General features: G+C 43.3%; 1 pseudogene; it reads left to right on the plus strand.

Moving 5' to 3' along the window:
• The first annotated feature begins 2,662 nt into the window (after positions 1-2,662).
• On the plus strand, positions 2,663-5,076 carry LOC123106282 (uncharacterized; annotated as a pseudogene).
• Positions 5,077-17,729: the final 12,653 nt, after the last annotated feature.

The raw sequence follows: 17,729 nt of genomic DNA on the forward strand, positions 1-17,729 counted from the left end.
CCTTGTGACAGGACAAGACATGGCGACCATGCAGCCCAGCATGCAGTAAGGGGCTGTTTGGTTTCTAGCCACATCTTGCCACATTTTGCCACACCTCAGCTTAGGCAAGTTTGACTAAGTTAGATGGGTGTTTGATTCTAGCCACATCTAAGGCAAAAAAATTTTTATGAGAAGTAAACCCCACATGTCATAGACACAAAAATTGTGGCAAGATTCCCTTAGGCAAGCCAAAGTGTGGCTAACAATTTGAGCAACTCAAGTTAGGCAAGTGTAGCAAGTATGGCAAAAATAATGTGGTCATATATGACAAACATAGTCACAATCCAAACAGCCCATAAATCCCGCGGACTCTCGTGTCTACCAAGACAGTCGCACATGCCCTTTGAGAATCCGTCCAACTACCGCCTCCACCCCCAGCATTCAGCACATCACTCACCTTCATTGGGTTTCTCTCCTTGTACTTCCCGGCCGCCACTCCAACTGCTGGCCCTAGTCCTCGTTGAGTCTGACATGACGCTGCTTGTCCGTAGCCTATGCGTGAGCAACACGGTGGGACCCAGTGCCAGGCGCCAGTCTAGCCACTTCACGCATCATCGCATCATGCGAAGAAGGAAACCTCATCGACCTTTTGTGAGCAGGATGCATAGCGCGGAGCACCCTAGGGTTATCACCATGGACTTGGCTCCATCACCAAGGAACACTCACATCATATATACTAAGGTGAATTCTATCCATCAAACCTTGGCATTTCTATCAAGGACACACTGTGCGTGTGGGTTTTCTCGATGAGGAAGAACCCATGGTAGATAGTAGTGGACTTCCTCTACTCTGGGTACAAGAACCAACCACCTAAGTGTAGGTTGTCGCTTGGGGCAGATCAGGTCATCATTGCGCAGTTCCACAACCCCTTGGACATCGTACTCCTTGTCGGCCGCTCTTACTACTACATCTCGTAGTTCATCACATTCTCCCGCTTCAACATCTTCTCCCCTTTTGATAACAAGTTCTCACATATCTCTCTTTTGATGAGATTTGAGCCCATCTCCTGCAGTTCCAGGAGTGGGGAGGCTAGTAGTGAGCAGCAACAAGAGGAGGAGGCTTGCAGTTCCAGTAGTTGGGAGGCTAGTAGTGAGCAGCAACAAGAGGAGGAGGCGCTCTCGTGTCAAGGTTTAAGTTCATGTCATGTTTTATTTTGTGCTTCGTGTTTGTGTCCATTTGCTTCATTGCGATGTAATAAACTGTTTGTGCATGTTTGCTTTGCTTGCAACTTGATCGACACTACACTTTTTTCATTTTTCTAGTTTGTATCCGAGCCATGGTTTCCCTCTTTTTTTGTGTTCACACCAAATCAGGAACCAGCAAGAAAGATGGATCAATAATAATCAAAGGGGGTTCACAAACTAGAAAGACAAGCCGATCACAAACAAATACTATAATCACTGAAAAGCATTAGCATAATACATCCCTAATTATTACACACCACAAACTTGTTATTTTGGCATGGCGAGCAGATCTTCGCATAGCTGTTGGAGCAAACGGGGTTGGAGGCACCGGGAACTATGGAATCACCTATTCATTCAAAATTTCATGGCTCTGGCTGCTAATCGGCGAACGTATTCATGTCCACGAGGCACTTCTAGTGTGTTGATCCTTCAGCGACCACTTCGTCATCGTCATCCTCACGGACCTCTACACGGTGACGGAAGACCACACCATCACTTAATCGTGGCCCATGAACGTGAGGTCACCGCCAACCACGCCTTTTTGCCCAAGTTGGAGGAGATGTTAGCCGAGCTTGGCGACATTGATGAACACAACAACGACCCGATGACGGGGATGCCGCAGGGCACCCACAACATTCTTCTCAAGTTTTTTTGTTTTTGTTTTCTATATTTTTTATTTGTTTCTCCTTTTCACTTTCCTATTATTATTTTTCCTTTTTTTCCATTTTCTTTCTTTTAGACCTTTTCACATTTAAAACATGTTGCCATTTTTTCCATTTTTTTATTATGTTCACCTTTTTTAAATGTTCAGAACTTCAAAGAAATGTTCACAAAAGTTGTATAAAAGTGTTCACAAATCCCAAAGAATATTTATATTTCAAAAAAAAATTAGAAAAGGTTTTAGTAATGTTTATTTTTCACCAAAAGTTGTTATCAAATTTCAAAACATTCTGGTTTTTAAACTAAATAAAAAATTATTTTTTCTCAAAACCAAATAAATTCCACCTAATAAAGAGTAGAAGAAAAACCCCACTAGAAAACCCAGGAAGAAAATTACCCGAGTCGATTTTTTTGAGCGGTAATTGCTCGAATTGAATGAATCATTACGACCTCGATGGCCAATTGGGTTGGCCCAGTCACGACTTCTATGATATCGGCCGCCAATTTGACACGCTAAGCATCAAATAGGGGTTATTGCAAAACGCAATCCCTATTTAACACATTATGCTTCAAGTTATGCTTTCACACACAGGAAACCAAACCACCATTTAGCGGTAGCCAATGTACATAGTGTTTCAGTTTTAGTTTAGTTTAGTTTTTGTTCTTCATTTTTTTGCCTTTTATTTCTAAAATTATCCTTATTAAAAAAACAAAAAAAAGAGTTCAGAAAGGCCCATGACCTGTCAATCTGCGAACAGACCGCAAGAACCCCGCGTACAGTCCGAAAGCAACACAGGACACAATGTTTTAGCAGCCTCGGCGGCGCGATTGCAAGAGGATCGGCGATGCGCGCGAGCAAGAAGATGTTGAGCGCGGGCGTGGAGAAGCCCAATAACAAAAGGGCCACGGCGGCCGATCCGACCAGCCGAGGCGATACCAACGCGAAGAAGACGAAGAGGGATCCGTCGCCTGATTGCGTACGCCCTCGTCTTTGCCAAGATTGCACAAGACGAGATCGACAAAGAGTCAGGTCTGATTGCGCTATCCCGTAGCCACCATCCAAGTTTTCATTCGAATTCCTAAATAATGGTACAGACCGTCTTCATCTGCTCATGTGTGATCTGAATCATCTGACCGATATATGTTTATGTTGCTGCCGCCTGTAGCTCCCCGCCCTGTGCAAATTCCTACCATCGCTTACTTCAAACCTCCCACCTTGTTTCACACCGACGAGCTCCTTTCCGTCCGTCAATCTGGAAGAAAGGCCGTGCTCTCGGCTGCCAAATTTCTTCTAGGGGTCTCATCCTCTCTTGGTACGTTCTAATCCTCTGTATGTTTCGGATTTTTTGATCCATCGCCGCACGCAACTTAACGTATATATTAATTGTGCTTGAATCACACAGATGGTGAGCCGCTAAGACGGTGCTCTGGCTTCTGGGTTGATTGGGATGAGGAGAGCAGAACCGGCCTTGTTCTGACAACCGCGCGGCTGATTCGCACAAAGGATGCTCCTGTCAGCGTCTGGTCAGGCGGTGAAGAGTATGAATTGTTACAGTATGACAATGGGGGTCCAGTTATTGACTTGGATGGAGAAGTTGTTGGAATGGTCAACGACCCTGAGAGATTTGAGTCTTTTATACCTTCTTCCATTTTGCTCAATTGTTTGGATTCATGGAGGAAATATCGGTACGGTTTCCCTTTCAGTTCTGTGATGGACACAATGAAAATGTGTTCTCTCCTATTGTTTCTTTTTTAGTTATCGTTAGGAGTCAAACTATTTCTCATAGTATATCTATTTTATCATTTTTATGCAATTTAATGACCATAAAGTTATGTAAAGATTCTAAAAAGAAGTGAGCATTGTCGTATTTTATGTATATATATAGAGAGACATATGTTTAAAAAAGTGGCTGCAATAAATAATTTAACAATAATAATCATTTATAAGGAAATCATGAACTGGGTCTTTGATGGGGCCTAGACAAAAATAAACATGTATAGAACCACGCTGAGATGCTGAGAGTACAAAATGGATTATGATGACAACTAGTTATAAGAAGGGTTTTGCTTTGCATGTCCTTGGCCAAGTTCTACGGTAAAGTTTAATGGAAAACTATGTTTTAGGCTTTTCTCTCTATTTTGATGGACAATTTCCTGAAGCCATCTTTTTTCAAGGAGAGTTTCAAGTTAAACCTATGAGATATTCATTAACAAATATATTTTGTGATACTCAATTGTTCTCAGTCATAATGAAATACTCAGTTAATCCCCTCTACTATTTTGTGATACTCAAATGCATTTGTCAACTACTATGAATGATTCATCCCCGTTGGACCTTTCTGAACTCTATTTTTGACTCAAAATAATTGGTTATTGTTGTTTTTTCTTGACATGCTAAGATAGAAGCTCGATTCCACCAATGTTTGCTTATTTTGAAAATGTTACTTGCCCATGTATACCTTGCTTAAAATATTCTAAATGATTATCTGGTTTGATGTAGGCATTTCGCCTGGCCCCAACTTGGAATGACGTTTAAGGCCATCGAACTTCTAGAACCTGCTCATGCTGACATGTTATGGCATATGTTTAACATTGATGACGGTCTTGTTGTTCAAGAGGTAGGGTAATGACTTCATGGAGGTGCTCAATTTCTCATGCATGTAGTGGTTAATTATTTGGCAATTGAACCCTGGGTGTCAAAGGGATCTAATGCTGAGATACTCGGAATCCAAAAAGGTGATTTTATTGAATCTATCAATGGAAAACGTATTTCTACCACAATTGAGGTGGGTGTATTAATGAGCTGAAAAGAAATTACATGCGCGATAGTTGGTGTCTTCATGGTCTTGACTGCAATGTTTTTTATCTGCAATTATCAGTTGGAAAATACGCTGATGAGCACATGCAAGGGACCTCCAGGTGCTGAAGTTCATATTTCTGTAAGTATATCATAACGGTGGTTTGCTTGATCCCTGCCATCCATTTCTTTGTACCGACGTATTATGAGCACAATGCTAGCACTAAGAGATATGTTTTGCTAACTCCATAGGTTGGGGTGTTTCACACACTCAAAAAACAACGAAGCACCGTAGAGTTGACTTTAAAATTATCAGAACTTGGAGAAGTTATTACAAGCTAGGTACACATCTCCTCTTTTAACTAGCCCAATCTACAGATTATTATTTCAATTCTCTAGTATGTATATTCCATTTTATGTAGATATAATTATTATCCAGATATAGTGCTAGCACTAAGTATGCAAGTTTATGTGCATTGTGCGATACACTCTTATGTGACACCAATGTGATGTTTAAAATATCATACCACACACCATAAAGTACGCTAAGTTTATGGTTTTCGTAAATATGTTGTGTGCAGCAAGTTGTGGAGAACAATCTTCATCCATGTTTTTTTAGCCAAGCATCCATCTTCCATATGTAGACTTGGGAGTTTTAGGATTTTCTCAAACAAGAGATGCATGTCTGTGCTTGTGAGATTTTCTGTACACCTTATTGAAACCCCTATTAGTGCATGAGGAAGCGTTGTTTATTACCTTATCCATTTGGTGGTCAACAAGGACAAGTATCTTGGCTCTGCACATACGCGTAAGCACGAGGAGGAGCAAGTATCTTGGCTAATGAACTTTCTGAAAAAGCACTAGCTAGTACTAATTTTTAACTGTGTTGCTGGTTTGTGGTAATTCTTTCCCATAGTGATCTGACTGTAAACGCATGTATATTTTTGCTGTTACAAGTAGATGAAATTTCTAAGTTCCAAGTGTAAGCTGGCATACATACGAGCTTGTCCGCTATTAAACCATGCGTCACAATCCTAGCTTGTGGTCTCTTATCTATTTGTGTGTTGACTTCTAGTCATTTGGCATGGAATTTGCAGTGGTCCTTGATGTTGATTTTGGTACATGGACAATTCTGATGTTATGTCCTCAAGTTCTTTATCCTACCACTTGCCCATAACAACTGATGATGTACGTGCAATGATTCGTCCTGATTCCATTTTTTGTAAACCGGTGATGTTAGCTGAAAGAATGAATATTTTGTAGCTAAGTTTGTATTTATGTTTTGAAGCTGTGTGTAGCGAACTGTGATGTGAATATATATATATCTTGAAGAAGTTAGTCCCTTTTTTTGCTACATTTCTTATTGGATGGTTTCATGCATATATTTCAAGATTAACATGTATTTTTCCTTGGCATTAAAAATAAATAAATAGTGAGACTAATTCCGTGAGAAATTGGTTGTAACCAAGATGACCCTGTGGAAGTGGAACAAAGTGTGTTGTGAACCAAAATCATAGATCAAATCGCAAGGTGTTGTTTTCAATCGAACCTTTTGGTTTTTTTTTTGCTTGCAAAGGGGTTTACCAGCATATTAAAGTCTAGGGAGTAACAACTCCCTCCATGACTTTATGATGTCAGCCGATTGAATCATTGAGATGAAAGTATATTAGACTGAAGCGATAGCTCCAAGCGAAGAAGGAAAACGAGCTAAAAAGAACAAACTGAATCTGCGGTCCTGCACAGTATGTCCATATCCAAACAACTGTGGTTGATATGTAGCTACATGACCAGCACCCCTCGCTTCCTCTACCCGCAATGCGGAAACCCTAGATTAGCTCATTCAACTTGCTTTGAGGTTTGTGTGCAAAAGAAGTAGTGTCAAAACACTGAGATGTTCAAAACAAACACCATACTCTTGAACCTGAGAAATTAACAATCAATTTATGTCTGGTTGCATATGTTGGAAATATTCCCTAGAGGCAATAATAAATTGGTTATTATTATATTTCCTTGTTCATGATAATCGTTTATTATCCATGCTAGAATTGTATTGATAGGAAACTCAGATACATGTGTGGATACATAGACAACACCATGTCCCTAGTAAGCCTCTAGTTGACTAGCTCGTTGATCAATAGATGGTTACGGTTTCCTGACCATGGACATTGGATGTCTTTGATAACGGGATCACATCATTAGGAGAATGATGTGATGGACAAGACCCAATCCTAAGCATAGCACAAGATCGTGTAGTTCGTATGCTAAAGCTTTTCTAATGTCAAGTATCATTTCCTTAGATCATGAGATTGTGCAACTCCCGGATACCGTAGGAATACTTTGGGTGTGCCAAACGTCACAACGTAACTGGGTGGCTATAAAGATGCACTACGGGTATCTCCGAAAGTGTCTGTTGGGTTGGCACGAATCGAGACTGGGATTTGTCACTCCGTGTGACGGAGAGGTATCTCTGGGCCCACTCGATAGGACATCATCATAATGTGCACAATGTGATCAAGGAGTTGATCACGGGATGATGTGTTACGGAACGAGTAAAGAGACTTACCGGTAACGAGATTGAACAAGGTATCGGGATACCAACGATCGAATCTCGGGCAAGTATCGTACCGCTAGACAAAGGGAATTGTATACGGGATTGATTAAGTCCTTGACATCGTGGTTCATCCGATGAGATCATCGTGGAACATGTGGGAACCAACATGGGTATCCAGATCTCGCTGTTGGTTATTGACAGGAGAACGTCTCGGTCATGTCAGCATGCTTCCCGAACCCGTAGGGTCTACACACTTAAGGTTCGATGACGCTAGGGTTATAAAGGAAGTTTGTATGTGGTTACTGAATGTTGTTCGGAGTCTCGGATGATCCACCGGGAGGTAAAGATTTATATATAGAAAGTCATCATACGGTCATCGGAATAATTCGGGGGGTTGCCGGTATTGTACCGGGACCACCGGAGGGGTTCTGGGGGTCCACCGGGAGGGTCCACCTGCCACGGAGGGCCCTATGGGCTGTATGTGGAGAGGGACCAGCCCCTTAGTGGGCTGGGCGCCTCCCCCCCTAAGGCCCATGCGCCTAGGGTTTGGGGGAACCCTAAAGGGGGGGCGCCCCCTTGCCTTGGGGGGCAAGGCAACCCCCCTTGGCCGCCGCCCCCTCCTCAGATGGGATCTGAGGGGGCCGGCCCCCTCTCCCTTGCCCCTATATATATGTGGGGGGTGGGAGGGCAGCCGCACCAAGGTTCTGGCGCAGCCCTCCTCCTCTCCCAAGTTCTTCTCCTCTCCCGTGGTGCTTGGCGAAGCCCTGCAGGATTGCCACGCTCCTCCACCACCACCACGCCGTCGTGCTGCTGCTGGACGGAGTCTTCCTCAACCTCTCCCTCTCTCCTTGCTGGATCAAGGCATGGGAGACGTCACCGGGCTGTACGTGTGTTGAACGCGGAGGTGCCGTCCGTTCGGCACTAGGATCTCCGGTGATTTGGATCACGACGAGTACGACTCCTTCAACCCCGTTCTCTTGAACGCTTCCGCTTAGTGATCTACAAGGGTATGTAGATGCACTCTCCTTCCCTTCGTTGCTGGTTTCTCCATAGATAGATCTTGGTGACACGTAGGAAAATTTTGAATTTCTGCTACGTTCCCCAACAGTGGTATCAGAGCTAGGTCTATTGCGTAGATTCTATGCACGAGTAGAACACAAAGTAGTTATGGGCGTTGATTTTGTTCAATATGCTTACCGTTACTAGTCCAATCTTGATTCGGCGGCATTGTGGGATGAAGCGGCCCGGACCAACCTTACACGTACGCTTACGTGAGACCGGTTCCACCGACTGACATGCACTAGTTGCATAAGGTGGCTGGCGGGTGTCTATCTCTCCCACTTTAGTCGGATCGGATTCGATGAAAAGGATCCTTATGAAGGGTAAATAGCAATTGGCATATCACGTTGTGGTTTTTGCGTAGGTAAGAAACGTTCTTGCTAGAAACCCATAGCAGCCACGTAAAACATGCAAACAACAATTAGAGGATGTCTAACTTGTTTTTGCAGGGTATGCTATGTGATGTGATATGGCCAAGAAGAATGTGATGAATGATATATGATGTATGAGATTGATCATGTTCTTGTAATAGGAATCACGACTTGCATGTCGATGAGTATGACAACCGGCAGGAGCCATAGGAGTTGTCTTAATTTATTTATGACCTGCGTGTCAACATAAACGTCATGTAATTACTTTACTTTATTGCTAACCGTTAGCTGTAGTAGTAGAAGTAATATCTGGCGAGACAACTTCATGAAGACACGATGATGGAGATTATGATGATGGAGATCATGGTGTCATGCCGGTGACGATGATGATCATGGAGCCCCGAAGATGGAGATCAAAAGGAGCAATATGATATTGGCCATATCATGTCACTATTTGATTGCATGTGATGTTTATCATGTTTTTGCATCTTATTTGCTTAGAACGACGGTAGTAAATAAGATGATCCCTCATTAAAATTTCAAGAAAGTGTTCCCCCTAACTGTGCACCGTTGCGAAAGTTCGTCGTTTCGAAGCACCACGTGATGATCGGGTGTGATAGATTCTTACGTTCGAATACAACGGGTGTTGACGAGCCTAGCATGTACAGACATGGCCTCGGAACACATGCGAAACACTTAGGTTAACTTGACGAGCCTAGCATGTACAGACATGGCCTCGGAACACAGAAGACCGAAAGGTCGAACATGAGTCGTATAGAAGATACGATCAACATGAAGATGTTCACCGATGTTGACTAGTCCGTCTCACATGATGATCGGACACGGCCTAGTTGACTCGGATCATGTAATCACTTAGATGACTAGAGGGATGTCTATCTGAATGGGAGTTCATAAGATGAACTTAATTATCCTGAACATAGTCAAAAGGTCTTCGCAAATTATGTCGTAGCTCGCGCTTCAGTTCTACTGTTTAGATATGTTCCTAGAGAAAATTTAGTTGAAAGATGATAGTAGAAATTATGCGGACTAGGTCCGTAAACTGAGGATTATCCTCATTGCTTCATAGAAGGCTTATGTCCTTAATGCACCGCTCAGTGTGCTGAACCTCGAACATCGTCTGTGGATGTTGCGAACATCTGACATACACATTTTGATAACTATGTGATAGTTCAGTTAAACGGTTTAGAGTTGAGGCACCGAAGACGCTTTTGAAACGTCATGAAACATATGAGATGTTTCGAGGGCTGAAATTGGGATTTCAGGCTTGTGCCCACGTCAAGAGGTATAAGACCTCCGACGATTTTCTTAACCTGCAAACTAAGGGAGAAAAGCTCAATTGTTGAGCTTGTGCTCAGATTGTCTGAGTACAACAATCATTTGAATCAAGTGGGAGTTGATCTTCCAGATGAGATAGTGATGTTTCTCCGAAGTCATTACCACCAAGCTGCTAGAGCTTCGTGATGAACTATAATATATCAGGGACATATATGATGATCCTTGAGATATTCGCGATGTTTGACACCACAAAAGTAGAAATCAAGAAGGAGCATCAATTGTTGATGGTTGGTGAAACCACTAGTTTCAAGAAGGGCAAGGGCAAGAAGGGATACTTCATGAAACGGCAAATCAGCTACTGCTCCAGTGAAGAAACCCAAGGTTGAACCCAAACCCGAGACTAAGTGCTTCTGTAATAAGGGGAACAGCCACTGGAGCAGAATTACCCTAGATACTTGGTAGATGAGAAGGCTGGCAAGGTCGATATAAGTATATTGGATATACATTGTGTTAATGTGTACTTTACTAGTACTCCTAGTAGCACCAGGGTATTAAATACCGGTTCGGTTGCTAAGTGTTAGTAACTCGAAACAAAAGGCTACAGAATAAACGGAGACTAGCTAAAAGGTGAGCTGACGACATGTGTTGGAAGTGTTTCCAATGTTGATATGATCAAGCATCGCACGCTCCCTCTACCATCAAGATTGGTGTTAAACCTAAATAATTGTTATTTGGTGTTTGCGTTGAGCATAGACATGATTGGATTATGACTATCACAATACGGTTATTCATTTAAGGAGAATAATAGTTACTCTGTTTATTTGAATAATACCTTCAATGGTCTTGCACCTAAAATGAATGGTTTATTGAATCTCGATCGTAGTGATACACATGTTCATGCCAAAAGATATAATATAGTAATGATAGTACCACCTACTTGTGGCACTACCATGTAAGTCATATCGGTATAAAACGCATGAAGAAGCTCCATGTTGATGGATCTTTGGGCTCACTCATTTTTGAAAAGTTTGAGACATGCGAACCATGTCTATTGGTGTATATGAAACTCCATGCAAATGGACCGTTTGGACTCACTTGATTTTGAATCACTTGAGACATGCAAATCACACCACATGGGCAAGATGACTGAAAGCCTCGTTTTCAGTAAAATGGAACTACAAAGCAACTTGCTGGAAGTAATACATTTTGATGTGTGCAGTCCAATGAATGCTGAGGCGTGTAGTGGATATCGTTATGTTCTTACTTCACAGATGATTTGAGTAGATGTTGAGTATATTTACTTGATGAATCACGAGTCTGAATTATTGAAAGGTTCAAGTAATTTCAGGGTGAAGTTGAAAGATCGTCGTGACAAGAGGATAAAAAAGATCTATGATATGATCATAGAGATGAATATCTGAATTACGAGTTTGGCACAGAATTAAGACATTGTGGAAATTGTTTCACAACTAATACAGCCTGGAACACCATAGTGTGATGGTGTGTCCGAACATCATAACTGCACCCTATTGGATATGATGCATACCATGATGTCTCTTATCGAATTACCACGATAGTTTATGGGTTAGGCATTAGAGACAACCACATTCACTTTAAATAGGGCACCGCGTAATTCCGATGAGATGACACCGTATGAACTATGGTTTAGAGAAACCTAAGTTGTCATTTCTTAAAAGTTTGGGGTTGCGACGCTTATGTGAAAAAGTTTCAGGCTGATAAGCTCGAACCCAAAGCGGATAAATGCATCTTCATAGGACACCCAAAAAAGTTGGGTATACCTCCTGTCTCAGATCCGAAAGCAATAAGGAATTGTTTCTGAAATCGGATCCTTTCTCGAGGAAAAGTTTCTCTCGAAAGAATTGAGTGGGAGGATGGTGGAGACTTGATGAGGTTATTGAACCGTCACTTCAACTAGTGTATAGCAGGGCACAAAGAGTTGTTCCTGTGGCACCTACACCAATTGAAGTGGAAGCTTATGATATTGATCATGAGACTTCGGATCAAGTCACTCCCAAACCTCGTAGGATGACAAGGATGCGTACTACTTCAGAGTGGTACGTAATCCTGTCTTGAAAGTCATGTTGCTAGACAACAATGAACCTACGAGCTATGGAGAAGCGATGGTGGGCCTGGATTCCAAAATGGCTCGAGGCCATATAATCCGAGAGAGGATCCATATATGAAAACAAAGTGTAGACTTTGGAAGAACTACTTGATGGTCGTAAGGCTGTTAGGTACATATGGATTTTAAAAGGAAGACGGACAATGATGGTAAGTATCACCATTAAGAAAGCTCGACTTGTCGTTAAGATGTTTTCCGACAAGTTCAAGGAGTTGACTACTCACTCGTAGCGATGCTAAGAGTCTGTTGGAATTATATTAGCGATTACTGCATTATTTATGAAATCTTGCAGATAGGATGTCAAAACATTGTTTCCTCGACGATTTTCTTGAGGAAAGGTTGTATGTGATACAACCGGAAGGTTTTGTCAATCCTGAAAGATGCTAACAAGTATGCAAAGCTCCAACAATCCTTCTAAGGACTGGAGTAAGCATCTCGGAGTTGGAATGTATGCTTTGATGAGATGATCAAAGATTTTGGGTGTATACAAAGTTTATGAGAAACTTGTATTTCCAAAAAAGTGAGTGGGAGCACTATAGAATTTCTGATGAATATATGTTGTTGACATATTGTTGATCATAAATGACGTAGAATTTCTGGAAAGCATATAGGGTTATTTGGAAAGTGTTTTTCAATGGAAAGCCTGGATTAAGCTACTTGAACATTGTGCATCAAGATCTATAAGGATAGATCAAAACGCTTAATGGTACTTTCAAATGAGCACATACCTTGACATAATCTTGAAGGTGTTCAAGATGGATCAGTCAAAGAAGGAGTTCTTGCCTGAGTTGTAAGGTATGAAGTTAAGGCTTAAAGCTCGACCATGGCAGAAGAAAGAGGAAGGACGAAGGTCGTCCCCTATGCTTTTGTCATAGGCTCTATACGATATGCCATGTTGTGTACCGCACTTGAAATGTGCCTTGCCATGAGTCAGTCAAGGGGTGCAAGTGTGATCCAAGAATGGATCACAGCACTGTTGGGGAACGTTGCAGAAAAACAAAATTTTTCCTACGGTTTCACCAAGATCCATCTAGGAGTTCATCTAGCAACGAGTGATTAGATGCATCTACATACCTTGTAGATCGCGAGCGGAAGCGTTCAAAGAACGTGGATGAGGGAGTCGTACTCGACGTGATTCGAATCACCGAAGATCCTAGCACCGAACGGACGGCACCTCCGCGTTCAACACACGAACGGAACAGCCACGTCTCCTTCTTCTTGATCCAGCAAGGGGGGAGGAGAGGTTGAGGGAGATGGCACCAGCAGCAGCACGACGGCGTGGTGATGATGGAGCTGCAGTACTCCGTCAGGGCTTCGCCAAGCGCTATGGAGGAGGAGGAGGTGTTGGAGAGGGAGAAGGAGGCAACCAAAGGCGTGGGAGAAAAGCCTTCCTTCCCTCACTATATATAGGAGGGCCAAGCGGGGGGGGGGGGGCGCCGGCCCTAGGAGATCCAATCTCCTAGGGTGGGGCGGCGGCCAAGGGGGGTTTCCCTCCCCCCCAAGGCACCTAGGAGGTGCCTTCCCCTCCTAGGACTCTTTCCCCTTGTAACCCTAGGCGCATGGGCCTCTTGGGGCTGGTGCCCTTCGCCCATGTAGGCCAAGGCGCACCCCCTACAGCCCATGTGGCCCCCTGGAACAGGTGGCCCCACCCGGTGGACCCTCGGGACCCTTCCGGTGGTCCCGGTACAATACCGATTACCCCGAAACTTGTCCCGATGGCCGAAACAGGACTTCCCATATATAAATCTTTACCTCCGAACCATTCCGGAACTCCTCGTGACGTCCGGGATCTCATCCGGGACTCCGAACAACATTCGGGTTACTGCATATACATATCCCTACAACCCTAGCGTCACCGAACCTTAAGTGTGTAGACCCTACGGGTTCGGGGGACATGTAGACATGACCGAGACGACTCTCCGGTCAATAACCAACAGCGGGATCTGGATACCCATGTTAGCTCCCACATGCTCCACGATGATCTCATCGGATGAACAACGATGTCGAGGATTCAAGCAACCCCGTATGCAATTCCCTTTGTCAATCGGTATGTTACTTGCCCGAGATTCGATCGTCGGTATCCCAATACCTCGTTAAATCTCGTTACCGGCAAGTCACTTTACTCGTACCATAATGCATGATCCCGTGACCAGACACTTGGTCACTTTGAGCTCATTATGATGATGCATTACCGAGTGGGCCCAGTGATACCTCTCCGTCATACGGAGTGACAAATCCCAGTCTCGATCCGTGTCAACCCAACAGACACTTTCGGAGATACCTGTAGTGCACCTTTATAGTCACCCATTTACGTTGTGACGTTTGGTACACCCAAAGCACTCCTACGGTATCCGGGAGTTACACGATCTCATGGTCAAAGGAAAAGATACTTGACATTGGAAAAGCTCTAGCAAACGAACTACACGATCTTGCGCTATGCTTAGGATTGGGTCTTGTCCATCACATCATTCTCCTAATGATGTGATCCCGTTATCAATGACATCCAATGTCCATAGCCAGGAAACCATGACTATCTGTTGATCAACGAGCTAGTCAACTAGGGGCTTACTAGGGACATGTTGGTGTCTGTTATTCACACATGTATTACGATTTCCGGATAATACAATTATAGCATGAATAAAGACAATTATCATGAACAAAGAAATATAATAATAATGCTTTTATTATTGCCTCTAGGGCATATTTCCAACAGTCTCCCACTTGCACTAGAGTCAATAATCTAGTTACATTGTGATGAATCGAACACCCATGGAATTCTGGTGTTGATCATGTTTTGCCCTAGGGAGAGGTTTAGTCAACGGATCTGCTACATTCAGGTCCGTATGTACTTTACAAATCTCTATGTCTCCATCTTGAACATTTTCACGAATGGAGTTGAAGCGACGCTTGATGTGCCTTGTCTTCTTGTGAAACCTGGGCTCCTTGGCAAGTGCAATAGCTCCAGTGTTGTCACAAAAGAGTTTGATTGGCCCCGACGCATTGGGTATGACTCCTAGGTCGGTGATGAACTCCTTCACCCATATTGCTTCATGTGCTGCCTCCGAGGCTGCCATGTACTCCTCTTCACATGTAGATCCCGCCACGACGCTCTGCTTGCAGCTGCACCAGCTCACTGCTCCACCATTCAACATATACACGTATCCGGTTTGTGACTTAGAGTCATCCAGATCTGTGTCGAAGCTAGCGTCGACGTAACCCTTTACGACGAGCTCTTCGTCACCTCCATAAACGAGAAACATGTCCTTTGTCCTTTTCAGGTACTTCAGGATATTCTTGACCGCTGTCCAGTGTTCCCTGCCGGGATTACTTTGGTACCTTCCTACCAAACTTACGGCAAGGTTTACATCAGGTCTGGTACACAGCATGGCATACATAATAGATCCTATGGCTGAAGCATAGGGGATGACACTCATCTCTTCTTTATCTTTTGCCGTGGTCGGGCATGGAGCCGAGCTCAATCTCACACCTTGCAAAACAGGCAAGAACCCTTTCTTGGACTGATCCATTTTGAACTTCTTCAAAATCTTATCAAGGTATGTGCTTTGTGAAAGACCTATGAGGCGTCTTGATCTATCTCTATAGATCTTGATGCCTAATATATAAGCAGCTTCTCCAAGGTCCTTCATAGAAAAACTCTTATTCAAGTAGGCCTTGACGCTGTCCAAGAGTTCTATATCATTTCCCATCAAAAGTATGTCATCTACATATAGTACGAGAAATGCTACAGAGCTCCCACTCACTTTCTTGTAAACGCAGGCTTCTCCATAAGTCTGCGTAAACCCAAACGCTTTGATCATCTCATCAAAGCGAATGTTCCAACTCCGAGATGCTTGCACCAGCCCATAAATCGAGCGTTGGAACTTGCACACCTTGTTAGCATTCTTAGGATCGACAAAACCATCCGGCTGCATCATATACAACTCTTCCTCAAGGAAACCATTAAGGAACGCCGTTTTGACGTCCATTTGCCATATCTCATAATCGTAGAATGCGGCAATTGCTAACATGATTCGGACGGACTTTAGCTTCGCTACCGGTGAGAAAGTCTCATCGTAGTCAACTCCTTGAACTTGTCGATAACCCTTAGCGACAAGCCGAGCTTTATAGATGGTCACATTACCATCCGCGTCTGTCTTCTTCTTAAAGATCCATTTATTTTCTATGGCTCGCCGCTCAACGGGCAAGTCAGTCAAAGTCCATACTTCGTTTTCATACATGGATCCTATCTCGGATTTCATGGCTTCTAGCCATTTGTCGGAATCCGGGCCCGCCATCGCTTCTTCATAGTTCGAAGGTTCACTGTTGTCTAACAACATGATTTCCAAGACAGGGTTGCCGTACCACTCTGGTGCGGAACGTGTCCTTGTGGACCTTCGAATTTCAGCAGGAGCTTGATCAGAAGTATCTTGATCATTATCATTAACTTCCTCTCTAGTCGGTGCAGGCACCTCAGGAACATTTTCTTGAGTTGCGCCATTTTCCGGTTCAAGAGGTAATACTTCATCAAGTTCTACTTTCCTCCCACTTACTTCTTTCGAGAGAAACTCTTTCTCTAGAAAGTGTCCGTTCTTGGCAACAAATATCTTGCCTTCGGATCTTAGGTAGAAGGTATACCCAATGGTTTCCTTAGGGTATCCTATGAAGACGCATTTTTCTGACTTGGGTTCGAGCTTTTCAGGTTGAAGTTTCTTGACATAAGCATCGCATCCCCAAACTTTTAGAAACGACAGCTTAGGTTTCTTGCCAAACCATAATTCATACGGTGTCGTCTCAACGGATTTAGACGGAGCCCTATTTAAAGTGAATGTAGCTGTCTCTAGAGCGTATCCCTAAAATGATAGCGGTAAATCGGTAAGAGACATCATAGACCGCACCATATCCAATAGAGTGCGATTACGACGTTCGGACACACCGTTACGCTGATGTGTTCCAGGCGGCGTGAGTTGTGAAACTATTCCACATTTCCTTAAGTGTGTGTCAAATTCGCGACTCAAGTATTCTCCTCCACGATCTGATCGTAGAAACTTGATTTTCCTGTCACGTTGATTCTCAACCTCACTCTGAAATTCCTTGAACTTTTCAAAGGTTTCAGACTTGTGTTTCATTAAGTAGACATACCCATATCTACTCAAGTCATCAGTGAGGGTGAGAACATAACGATAGCCACCGCGAGCCTCAACACTCATTGGACCGCACACATCAGTATGTATGATTTCCAATAAGTTGGTTGCTCGCTCCATTGTTCCTGAGAACGGAGTCTTGGTCATCTTACCCATGAGGCATGGCTCGCACGTGTCAAATGATTCATAATCAAGAGACTCTAAAAGTCCATCTGCATGGAGCTTCTTCATGCGTTTGACACCTATGTGACCAAGGCGGCAGTGCCACAAGTATGTGGGACTATCATTATCAACCTTACATCTTTTGGTACTTACACTATAAATATGTGTAGCATTACGCTCGAGATTCATTAAGAATAAACCATTGACCATCGGAGCATGACCATAAAACATATCTCTCATATAAATAAAACAACCATTATTCTCGGATTTAAATGAGTAGCCATCTCGTATTAAACGAGATCCTGATACAATGTTCAAGCTCAAAC

Source organism: Triticum aestivum, chromosome 5A (assembly GCF_018294505.1).
Source record: "Triticum aestivum cultivar Chinese Spring chromosome 5A, IWGSC CS RefSeq v2.1, whole genome shotgun sequence".
NCBI classification, from domain to species: domain Eukaryota; kingdom Viridiplantae; phylum Streptophyta; class Magnoliopsida; order Poales; family Poaceae; genus Triticum; species Triticum aestivum.